Raw genomic sequence first — 12,602 nt, forward strand, 5'->3', positions numbered from 1 at the left:
ATTATCAGAGAAAGTTTCTAGTAAAGGCTCATCAACTAAGGTGTTCATCATAATTACTTCCTTCGATTCACTGAAAAGTTTATCAAATAAAGGATTGTCCAACACACTGCAGGCTAAAGGATCATGAACTACATCTTCTAAAACGGTGGTATCCCTAATCAAATCCTCGTCCTTTTGAATAGGTGAATAATCATAAAAATTATTTGGATTTGAACTATAAATAATGTTATCATTACAAATCTCAATGGGAGTAACCATTTCCTGATCACTATGCCTATATGCGTAAGATTCTTTATCAACATTATATTCATCATAATCGTCATGAACCTCATATAAAGTAGTGTCTGCAATTCTAACCTCATCATCTTGATTGGGTGAATAATAACTATCCTCATTTTCAAGGGTGAAACTGGGAAAACTATTTTGGAATTTAAGACTATCTTGAGCAAATTTCTCCTCCATCCTATCTGAATTCTCAATAAATTGCTTGAGAACCTCTTCTAGAGACATCTCAGTTGGCTGGTCTATGGACTCTTCTAGAGATGGAACAGGTTCATAATTATCATAATAAGGACTAGTTTTGAATGTACTTTCCAAAGACGAGTAACTAGCATTATAACGTTCCTGATTTTCTTGCTCGTAAGACCAATTCGTGTGTGGGTAGTAATTGTGCTCACCATTGTATAAACCATAACTTTCAAAAGTTTGGCGTTCCTAACCACTATTCACACTATGGTCATAAAAAGGATAATGTCCATATTCAAATTCAGGTCGATATTCATTGTATTGTCTTCTATCATACCAGTTCGACATTCTTAATTGCAAGGGAATTCTACACAATCAAAAACAAGGCTGACTCGACCAAATCAAACCTATAAAATCTAGCAAACAACAAGCATGATGGATCCCTTAGATTGTTTCTAGGACAGCTTCTACTCTTTCGAAAGGGAATTCGTTGCAATCTAAGCAAACCTCTATGGATCGATCTGAATAAAGTGAGTCGAAGAGAAGTAAGGGAAGCTCAGACGAGATTTGATACCCCCACCTCTTCGACAACGTTTCCCGTTAGGGCGGCTCTAATCGACTCACAATAATCTTCCCGAACTTCAAAGTATGCTTAAAAGAGCAACCAATATTTTTCGAACGACTTTCCTATTAAGCTCGTTACCCTATAGGTCTCGTTCTAGTCAATATTTTAATCTTGGGTTCGCGTTTGGTATTGTTTTCCTAAGACGTGCAAGAAGGAAACGGTGATGAAATCCGAGTCCTTATCTTATATGGCCAGGCCTTGCCATTTACTAGGAAAATAAATGTCCGTATTCAGTCCTCAGCATATATTCACCTTAAGGCAGACAGTAAACCCGCTAACAGGGGATTCGCGGGTGTTTCGAAAAACTTACCTCCCGTACCAGACGGGCGAAGAACCGCTGATGTCGACTCGGGCCACGACTCCTATGTCATGTACGAACCCCAGGGGCCGAGACGATATTGTAATCGTCGTCCTTCCCTGCACACAGTTTATATTTAAAACTACCCTTCCTTTGGGTTTAAAAATAAAATGTCCAAGTCCAAAGTCCAAAAATAAAAAATATCCTAATACTATTTCTAAAGAAAAAAAAAATAAATAAACTCTCTCTTTTTTTTTCTTTCGCTCTTTTCGTTTTGTCTTTGACTCCAAATATTTAGTGGATCATCAAAATCTTTGGCAACTCCTTGTTTCTTTCGCTCCAAATTCCAAAATCTGTAGTGAAAAGAGAAATACCCAAAAACTTAAAATAGAAAAAAAAATAAAAACCTAAAAATAAATCTAAAAACTCTAGCCTAAAGACAAGTCCGCGTCGGCGGCGCCAAAAATTGATAGGATTTTAGATAGTGGTAAATACGGTTGTCGTTCACTCAGACTTGTAAAGATTAAAGTTTTTTTTTTAAATACGAAATAAATATATACAAAGACTATTAACAATGGTGAGAGTTACTGGGACTTAGGATTCCACCAAACTTCAATTTCATGCAGTTCAAATGCCAATTCTAAACATTGATAGCTCATAATATAAAGTTTCATTGACTCTAATTCATTGCCTAAAGTAGATTTCGAAGCAATGGATGTAAATCTAAAGTATGGGATATCAAAACATTTAAGTAAGCATAACCCATCAATTGAAATGACAACCATTCAATGATAATCATAATTCCATTAAGTAACTTTGCAATTAGTCATAAAGAATTAATATAATTACCGCATTCGTGAAATTTGACTTCCTTCGTCGTCCCAGTGTTGGGTTTTAGCTCCTCATAATATGGACACTCTCAAAAGATAGAAACATGGCTCAAAAGGTGTTTATATTGAAGAAAAAAATGATAGTACAGCAAATTCGTAACAGAATCCACTATTTCAATGAACTCTAATTGAACTGTTGCGAACTATAAATAAGTGTTGGAAAAATTGTTACAAAAGGTATGGGTTTGAAAGAATAGGTACGGTTCTTCTCTGGACGTTGCGATAGGTCTTTCACAACTTTCTTCTTCCTTCCGCGACGTTGTTCTTCAACTCACTAGCAGCAGCAGCAGAACGTGATTTCTTGCTCCTGAGCTCTCCTCAGCTCCCCAAAAACTCTCCAACCCTTTTTTTGATCCATATACACCTATTTATATCGCATCAGTACCCAAATCTCTTGAGTTTAATGCGAATAATCCTCTCTTCACTCCTCTGCAATATCCGGAGATATTATTTCCCTTTTTATCTCTTTGTTTGGTTTTTACGCGTCTGCAGCTGTAAATCATGAGCAAAGTTTCCTTCTTTATCTCATTTAGTATCTCAACAGACTCCCAGCTCGTGCCATTGACGTTCAAGCTCATGCAAATCGTGAACAACCCTCCCGTAACTGTGTAACCCTGTTTTCCTTCCACACGACTATTCAGCCAATTATAGCCGAGTACAACACCTGTATCATCTTTGTTTGGTCCATTAGGACAAACCCAATTGATTTCATCCATTTAGTCTCAGTGAATCACGATCAAAAATCAACCCAAAAGTTAACAGATGAACAGCAAAATTTTCCCGCCAAAACACATTTTTTGATTTTGTGAAGAAGCTAGTCGCCCCTTATCCTGCCTGGGGGTGCGAATAGCACTTGCCCTGGTGGTGCAAATAGTTATTTTTGGGCGTAAATAGTAATTTTTGTGGGGTTCTTCCGGCACATTTTGGGGGTGCTTCCGATGCATTTCTGGGGTGCCTTTAGTACTTTATCCTGGGGTGTAAAGCACCACTTTTCAAGCTAATTTCGCCGCAAGAGCTTATTTCTCTATAAAGACCTACAAAGACATAAAATGACCAAGCGTCAATCACGTCACTATCCGACAAACAAGGTCAGACTTATTAATGGTGATTGAACTACGCAAAACCTGTGATATTTCAATTATATAAACAAAATATAATGCGGAAAAGAAAGAACATAGACACCAGAATTTTTGTTAACGAGGAAACTGCAAATGCATAAAAACCCTGGGACCTAGTCCAGACTTGGACACCACACTGTATTAAGCAGCTATAAACACTTGCCTACTACAAGATAACTTCAGACTTGAATGTAGTTGAGCCCTAACCATGTCTCACACCAATTAAGGTACTGTCGCGTTCCTTACGCCTCTTGAATCTCGCAAGACCCTGCGCACTTGATTCCCTTAGCTGATGTCACCCACAACTAAGAGTTGTTACAATCCAAAGTCGAAGAGTTTGCTGAGGATGAGGAGATTACAGATGGGGAGGAACGTACTGATACCTTATAAACAAATATGTCTCCCACAAATAAGTTTATTCTGATAAATAAATCTGTCTCCCACAGATATATTTACGAAGTTTTGTTCCGTCTTTTGATACGAAAATCAAGGTGAACAGGAACCAACTAATAATCCGGTCTTATAATCCCGAAGAGCAGCCTAAAAATATTAGTCACCTCACAATAACTTATCTATATGATGGTAGAAGAAGTTATTGCGGAACCACAAGTCTGAGACGAAGAACTTTGTGATTTCTTGTATCTTACCTATCGTAGATAAATCTCGAGAAAATCTTAGAGAAGATTAAACTCAATATGATAGAAAGTGTAAGATTAGGATACGCAACACAAAGTAAAATAGTTGGACCTGGATTAACGAATCCAAAATGTAGTCTTTAAGTCGTTAATCCTAGAATGGTTTTTCAAATAAGATGAAAACCTGGGTTAAAGGAGAATCAACTCTAGTTTACAACTAGGGCACACGGAGGTGTGGGGATTAAGTTTCCCCATTGCTAGAGTTCTCCTTTATATACTCTTTAAAATCAGGGTTGCTTACAATCAAATCTAAGATAGCTTAATAACAAATCAATTGATATTCACCGTTAGATGAACTCCTGATTTAAGATTCAAGCTAAGTCTGCTTAGAAATTAAGCAATTAATCTCCACCCTTAGATGGTCTTAGCTTGATACACACAAATGAAATATATTTATATTTAGATATGAGTAACCGTACCTAAATGTGTATATTGAGTTGGCTCAATAACAGTTAACCAAAGTTAGCCATATGCACACTTTTGGCTTAGCCATATTCATCTAACACTTCTAGAACAAATATGATAATCAATCAATCATGGTAGATGATCAAATGAATCTAAATGTGTTTCAAGAGAGTTTTTAAAATGTTCATTATCTCATAGAAATATATATGAACCATTTGAATCAAAATCGGTTTGGTTTGTAATTGTACAAAGTACTTATACAAGAACCAATTCATAAACATAATGCCATGGTTTGTTGACCTAGTTCACATACCTTATTTCATTAATTGTTCCGGGGACTTTAGTTCGCAAACTGAGTTCACAAAAAACCTGAGTTCATGAGTATGAGTTTTCATACTTACCGATTTTAGAACCTACACACTGTGTTCGCAAACTGAGTATGCGAACCATAGTTCCGTACTTGGGAAAATTTTAGCCGCTCGCAAACTATGTACGCGAACCACAATTTCGTACTTTTCCTTTTCTATCCGTTTGCAAACTCTGTTCGCGAACTACGGTTCCGGACCTTTCATAGGTAAACCGTTCGCATACTAGGTATGCAAACTAGAGTTTTGGACCTGAACTAGTACTTCATAGTTTGCATACTAGGTACGCATATTGTGTTGTAAGCATACATTGGTGGTAGTTCTAAAACTCTCATTTAATCATTGATACATCCTTGGAAGAAGAAAATGGTAATCTTACACATACCACTAGCTTCAATTAATTTTCAAATGATTAATCGATCATTACGAAACTTCCCGAGCTAACATCAGATGACTGTCTCACAAAAATCATGTAAGATGTTCAAGTTAATTTTCACATGATCATCTTTGAATTAATATTTAGTTTCCAGCAAATAAATTGTCTCCAACTAAACTCGTCAAGTATACGATGAACTTAGCTGAAGCTAAAAGCTTCCAATTCGTATTTCGAAAAATATATATACACGAGATAAAATCGGCTCAAAATATCAAATGTGTATAACACAAAGTCTATATAGCTATACCACTTAGTCTCATTAGAAGTTAGAATAGAATATACTTCTGAGTGATAGATAAGTTTTAGTCTACACATACCTTTTATTGATGAAGTTCCTCCAAGATCTTCAGTAGATCTTCTTCTTCACTCGTTGAACGCCATGAATTCCAAATCTCAACTACGTATTTTATCCTAATCCGAGACATGGCTATAAGTAGACTAGATATAAAGCATATAGCTTTGATCAATTAAACTTGACAAACAAGATTGAGATAGAAAAGCTTGCGAGTTCGATCGAGCATTGCTCTAACAAATATAACAATTCGGTTCCACATCTTGTGTGATTGTCTATGGATACATATCGAAACAATACAAAAACAAGGAGTGCACTTGATAATAGGTTTGGTAATAACTGAAACTCTATAGGATCAATATCAAGTGTTATTGAGTTAAGGCACTTGTGTATTTTACTTAATTATAATAACAAAGTAAAAGACATAGCAAGATTTTGTTAACGAAGAAACCTCAAATGCATAAAAACCCCGGGACCTAGTCCAGTATTGAATACTCTCAGAATTAAGCCACTATACAAAATCTAAACCAACTTCGTACAATTTAGACCAAGCAGACTACCCCTAGCTACGCCTTCGACTTCTTAGAGTCACGCATGTGAATCAAACTCTTTTTATCGTAATACTCAAATAAGATGAGTTGTGACAAAGGCTCTTATGTATAATCAATATAAACTCCTTTGCTGGGAAAGATCTATTCCAAATCAGTCTTTCAGACTTTGATTCAACAACTATGAATAGTTGTAGATCTTCAACAACTAGTCTATCAAATCTTTCAAGAGATAAACCGATTCTAGTTGGATCCCCAGCCGATCGAGATGTTTGCACAGATCTACAAAGATACAAAAATCAATAAGAAAAATCTTTTTCGTCTTTAAATCTTCGTTTGCCTTCTTACACCTGCACAAAAAAAACTTGAATCCTCTTGTGATCAATCACGCACAGAACGGAATCTGTTAACAATGGATTATCACAGGATGTCTTTAGATCTAACAACAGTTCTAAAGATCCCGTCGTTACTTTGATCTAGTTGAGTGACCCTTATGTCAAAAGAGAAGGCTCTCAAGAATAATCAAACTAGGTGCAATCAAAGTTACAACAACCGTTAGTCAATCAAATAAATATTGAAACTAAAATAACAATTCAATTATCTATTTTCCCACCAACGATACTCATAGATCTTCTTGATCCCACAGAAGTCTTTAAACGAGTAGTCGTAAGAGATTTCGCCTAATTATGGTACTTTCCTCTCCGGATAAAAGGCTCCACCAGAAATAACACGTATGAAGTTTTCCTGGTTCTTAGCATAGTTTGCAATAAATGCAAACTCAACTATTTATGAACCAAGGTTGTTTGGACAACAAGGAAATTCCAAAACCGAAATTATTCTCAAGATATGCAATAAAGTACCTAATTCCGGTTTTCTTATGTCCTATCAATGTCATCCAAGATTTCAAAATCTCTCATAGAAAACTTCGATTATTAGCAATGCACATTTACTAATAAATATTCTCTAGAGTATATGCTTTTAATGCTGGAAATAAAAGCACATAAAATTCAAAGAAATATTCTTCAATTATTTCGGTTCGGTATCACCTTGAGTATTAAGGAATATCTTTGGACAATTAAAGATAGGATATATGCACATGTCCATATATGTCGACATCCGGAAGATTATAAGCAAACCCTAATTCCAAAGTTCGCACAAACCGTGAAGTAATATGTGAATATGGAACTTCGGTTTTCTCCTCATGGGACCGGTTATACCAAGGCTCACAACACAAGGATTTGACCGGTAATATATCATATACCCAACACAAGGATGTGACCTGTTACAAAATGCTTCCCTAGAGTTGCTTGTGATTGGTTACACCTTTCTTCCCATGCTAGCTTGTGACCGGTTATACCATGCTCTAAAAAGTAGGTTGTGACAGATTACAACTAACATCCCATGCAGTTTGTGACCAGTTACATCTTTCTCCTAAAATTAAGTTGTGACCGATTACACATTCTACACAATATAGGCTATGACCGGTTATACTATCACTCCTAATATAAGTAAAGATAGGTTCTACCAAGTCATATAGTATTGGTCTCAAAAGATATTCAATAAGAACCGGACCAATCATGATTTCCCTTTTCGATATTATGAATCAAGTTCATACATATACTTCCTTAAACTAATGTATTAGTACATAGTTTTCTAGGATGAAATCAAACCTATATCATATACATAATCAAGTAACTAAATGCAAAGATTATGTCGATGTCATAATTACGAAGTTCAAAAGATAAGCGTTATACTTCGTAATATTATTCCAAAATACTTTGATCATACTATAATGACCAAGTCTACTACTAGAGTTTCATATGACTTCCCATGTTATATGTTCAATATAAAACGAATTGAAAGATATGAAATGGAAACAGTTCAAGTCAATATTACTAACCTCAAGTGGAAGGATGATGTCCTCGTTGTTGTCGTTAATTTTTCACATTCTTCAGGTCTTCAGAGTAATACTTGTATGTCTCAACATTCCTGACTTTCTAGTCTAACCTAAAAAAAGTTGTCTCTAGTAAATAATCAAGCGACTCTTGATGAGTTTTGTTACTAAAATATGACAACCAAACTTGACATACCAATGCCTGGTGGGTCCAACGGAGCAATGCTCTAAAATATTGTATACGAAAGTACGGGTGCTTTGAGTTCGAGATAACAAACTGTACAATCCTTTCCTAAACAAACAAATAGTCGTTCCAGTATCGATTCGGTCACAATGGAGAAAAAACGGTCGATCTGTATGGAGGGAAGCAGATAATGTGTTGAGATATATGGAAATTGAATGTGAATGTACTGAAATTGATTTAAAGATTATTTGTGTTAGAGCGAGGAAAAACTTATTTGTGTAATTTCTAGGATATGGAAATCATCCTGTTGTTTGGTTGATGAGCCTATTTGTAGCAGTGGTAGATAACATATTGATATCATGTGAGTGGTAGCAGTTACAAAGAAGTGAAAGAGTAGAGAAGTGAAAATCATGGTGAAACCAGTTCCGCTTCGTCAGGGAGACTCGGTGGTTGTAAGATCACTACTCCATTTACTCCTTTAACTGCCAGCACGACTTATTCACTTTATCATCATGGATGCATTGCTCTGCATCACATGTGTTGTAGGCCGTCAGACCAAAACCAAAATGAATATCCTCTATGTGACATGATTAATGTCTCGCGTATGGTGAACTCTGCTTTGCAGACGTGTATTTATTTGGTAAACTATTGACCTGGATGCTAATCTTAATATATTGATGAGTCTAGCATAATTCTCAATAATGAGTCAAGCATGTTTCGTAGAGACTCGTTATGTTGGTGAATAAAGCATATCCTGCATGTTGAAGCAGCAATGATGATTTGCATACCATAGCCTGATTGACATTGATGGTTAGATGATTTGGATCGATAAGCATAGGTATGATGATATGATGGATCGAGCATGGACCAATATGATGATATTTCAAGCATTTGACAGGAATTTGTAATATTGTTATCCAGAGAAAGAAATTGAATATTGCAATATTGCTAGTCGTAGAAAATATTATAACAAAAATTCCCTAAATCACTTAAGGTTAGGGTAAATCTCTAAGTTTCTCTTGCTTTAGGAACTTATTTATGTTTGGAAATTGTTTAGTTTAAGAATATATTTAAGATTCCTAGTTATAGAAGTAGTTTTCTTCTAGGATTCTTTCCTTAATTCAATCAGTTATATATAAGGAGGTTTGATGTTATTAATTTTCTTATGAATGAGAACTATAAGTTTTTTATGGATTTTGTATGTTCTTATAAGTCTACCATGTTGTCCGTGGGTAAGAACTATTAAGTTCTTATCAATGTTAGAGCAAGCCTTTCTCGTTTATAACCAAAACTCAAAAACAAAAACAAGCAATTATGGAAAAGATATTGGGTGAACTAATGGAGAAGATGGATGACATCAAATCAAGCTTTGTTAATTGAGAGGATCGTCCAGCTTATGGAAAGTAAAATAATTGGGAATAATGAAATAGATAGCCAATCAAAAAGAGGAGGAAAAAGGTTATACTTTTTCAAGTTTGATGGATCTGATACGAAAGGTTAGCTTTTTAAACCTCGTTTAATTGGAGGCCTCAAAAAATAATTTAAGGCCATCAGCTAGAGGATAAAAAATGTCACGCAAACCTACTTTCAAGAATCTCTTATCCAAATATTTTATGTAATGGCTAAATGCCTCCGTATGATTAGTATTAATAATAATTAAGTTAAGTTAATTAGTGTGATTATATTATGTTAGATTAAAATCAGATTTGAGAATTAAAATTTGGGATATTTTTTTTTGGGGTTTTGTGAGGTGAGAAGAAGAAGAGGAGGTTTTAGAGGAAAACCTAGTATTTTGTATAAATAAGTGATTCTAGTATGGGAAATAATGTTGGGGAAGGTTCAAATGAAAATCATCATTGTGTTGATGGTAATATTGTCTTAAATTCTCATGTGGATTGGATACATGATGAAGATATGTTAATATAGGAAGCCTTAAATGATGGTACAAATGAAGATCCAATTGCTCAAAATGAAGAAACCAATCCTCAAAATGAAGAACCCGAAGCTCAAAATAATTAGGTAAACTTCTTATACTATTCAAATTGTCTACATGGTGCTATAAGTGATCGAATCATAGACACTATGTGAAAACACAAAGAACGAGTCGTCAATATCGAGGGGTACGACTCTGCAAAGTCGTCAATGAATTGACACCAAAATTGATGACTCAAACCTGCAACTTATCCAGGTTATGAAAAATCGTCAGGGTACTATGGTACACCCTGACAACTCTAACTAACTTGGATCAGGAAGAGTCGTTATCGTTGTGTGTTTATACCTAAACGATGTTGTAACCAAAAATTCTGTGTAAATATAACTCTTGGAGTCGTCACGAGGCTATTCATATACAATAACGACTCTATCCTACAATTACAAATTCTATATAAATTCGTCATGATCGATATTTATATACCCTAACGACTCTTCCTATGGATTGTTATAATTTTTGATTTCATAAAATTATTTCACTGAATCTTAAAAGGCATACATCTTGCATAACGTTACATTGAATGAAACGGAATACAATAGATAATAACGTTGCACTTAAACACTTAATCATATAGGTTGTACTCATATGTAGTATTTTCCAATAGACGATAGCAATCATCGAGCTCAGAATTTTTTCCACGGATTGCCTCATATCCGGCAAGATCCATCGCCCACTGAAAACACAAATCAAATATAAGTTAGTTAGGTATAGTTCAAAACTTGGGATTATAAGTGTTTATTTGTTGAAAGACTTACTCTTATAGCACCCAAAATATCGGGATTGGACTCCTTCACGACTTTGATTTTTTTTTTGAAAGCTTAGCATTCTTCAAGTATCTCATCGAACCTTTCCTTAACGAGTTTCAAAGTCCTTGAGTTACAATTTCCATCTAACACCACAAAAACTATGAGTATACGGTTCCACCAAGCATTGGATGTTTGATCAATGTTTTTGCCTAGATCTTCGAAGTGTTGTTTGAGTGTGACCCAATCTATCACAATAGTGCAATTTTCTTCGTAAGTGTAGGGGTAACCATGGTGTTTTATCTTTTTTTTGTGGATAAGAAATAGATGAGAAAGAATGTGAAAGTTGAAAATTGTGGTTTGGGTGAGGAAGAGATGAGAGAACGATCTTCATTTATAGAGATTAATTACTTAATGGCCATGTTTTTGAAAAAATTATCGTTGTTCGACTTAACCACATTGGTTGAATTCAAATTTTGCATTAAATGCTTCTAGAGTCGTTACACTATATACTAAAAAAATGACGACCCTTTCGTAGATTGAAAGTCGTCATTTTTATATGTTTATACACTAATGACTCTGCTATCAAACAGACTCTGTCCGAATATAACAGTTGGAGTCGTTAATTGGTTATTCTCAAAAAATGACGACCCAAACGGACCATTACAAAAATACATGAGAGTCGTCATGGTCAACATCTTTATACAGTGACGACTCTTGTTGGGAATTTTTGGCTTTTGAACTAGTGAATTCATTTTATTGAATCGAAAAAAACATACAACTACTATGAAATAAAAATGAAGGAAAAGAAATAACATAGTCCACTACATTGCGCCTAAACATTTAAAGATATGCGGTGAATGGCCAGGTACTTTCTTCCAAGAGACGATAACAGTCCTCGTGCCAAAAAAAAATTCCATACTTAAATTCGTATTGATGAGTAGCCATCATCCACCTGGAAAAAAATTTATTTAAGTTAGCATCATTCGAAAAAATAACTAAAAATATTATTTTTGATGAATGACGTATTGATTGAGAAACTTACTTTATCTCCTCAATCTTCTTTGGGAAGAGCGTCAAACCGAAGTTTCTTTTCTTCTATCAACATTATGCATTCATTGAATATATAATCGTATCTTTCCCTAATGTGTTGGAGCGTCCTTCGATAACGATTTCCGTTTAGTGCTTTAAAAATCATAAATGCACGTCTCCTCCAAGCATTGGATGTTTGATCCATGTTAAAGTACGGATCTCCGATTTCGTCGTGGTTCATATGTACTTAATGTTGTCTGTCATAGTCGTGCGTAGTGATCGTAATCCATGCTATAAATATCACAACATCTTCTTGGTTATTGAATGGAACAACTATTTTTGTTGTTTGAAAGTAATGGGTGAATGAGTTTGGAAGTTTGAAAGGGATGGGGTGAATGAGTTTGGAAGCTTGAAAGTGATGGGTGGATGAGTTTGAAAAGCAAAAGTCTCCCTTTATAGACTCTAATGACCCAACGTCTAGTTCTTTTAAAAAACAAACCGTTGGGAGAGTCAAACATATTGTTGAAATTCAAAATTCGCATTAACTGCTTCCAGAGTCGTCAACTTTGTTACGTGTACCCTAACGACTCGTACGAAAAAGTAGACATAGGACTGGGTATTT

Source organism: Papaver somniferum, chromosome 9, assembly GCF_003573695.1.
Source record: "Papaver somniferum cultivar HN1 chromosome 9, ASM357369v1, whole genome shotgun sequence".
Classification (NCBI taxonomy): Eukaryota; Viridiplantae; Streptophyta; class Magnoliopsida; order Ranunculales; family Papaveraceae; genus Papaver; species Papaver somniferum.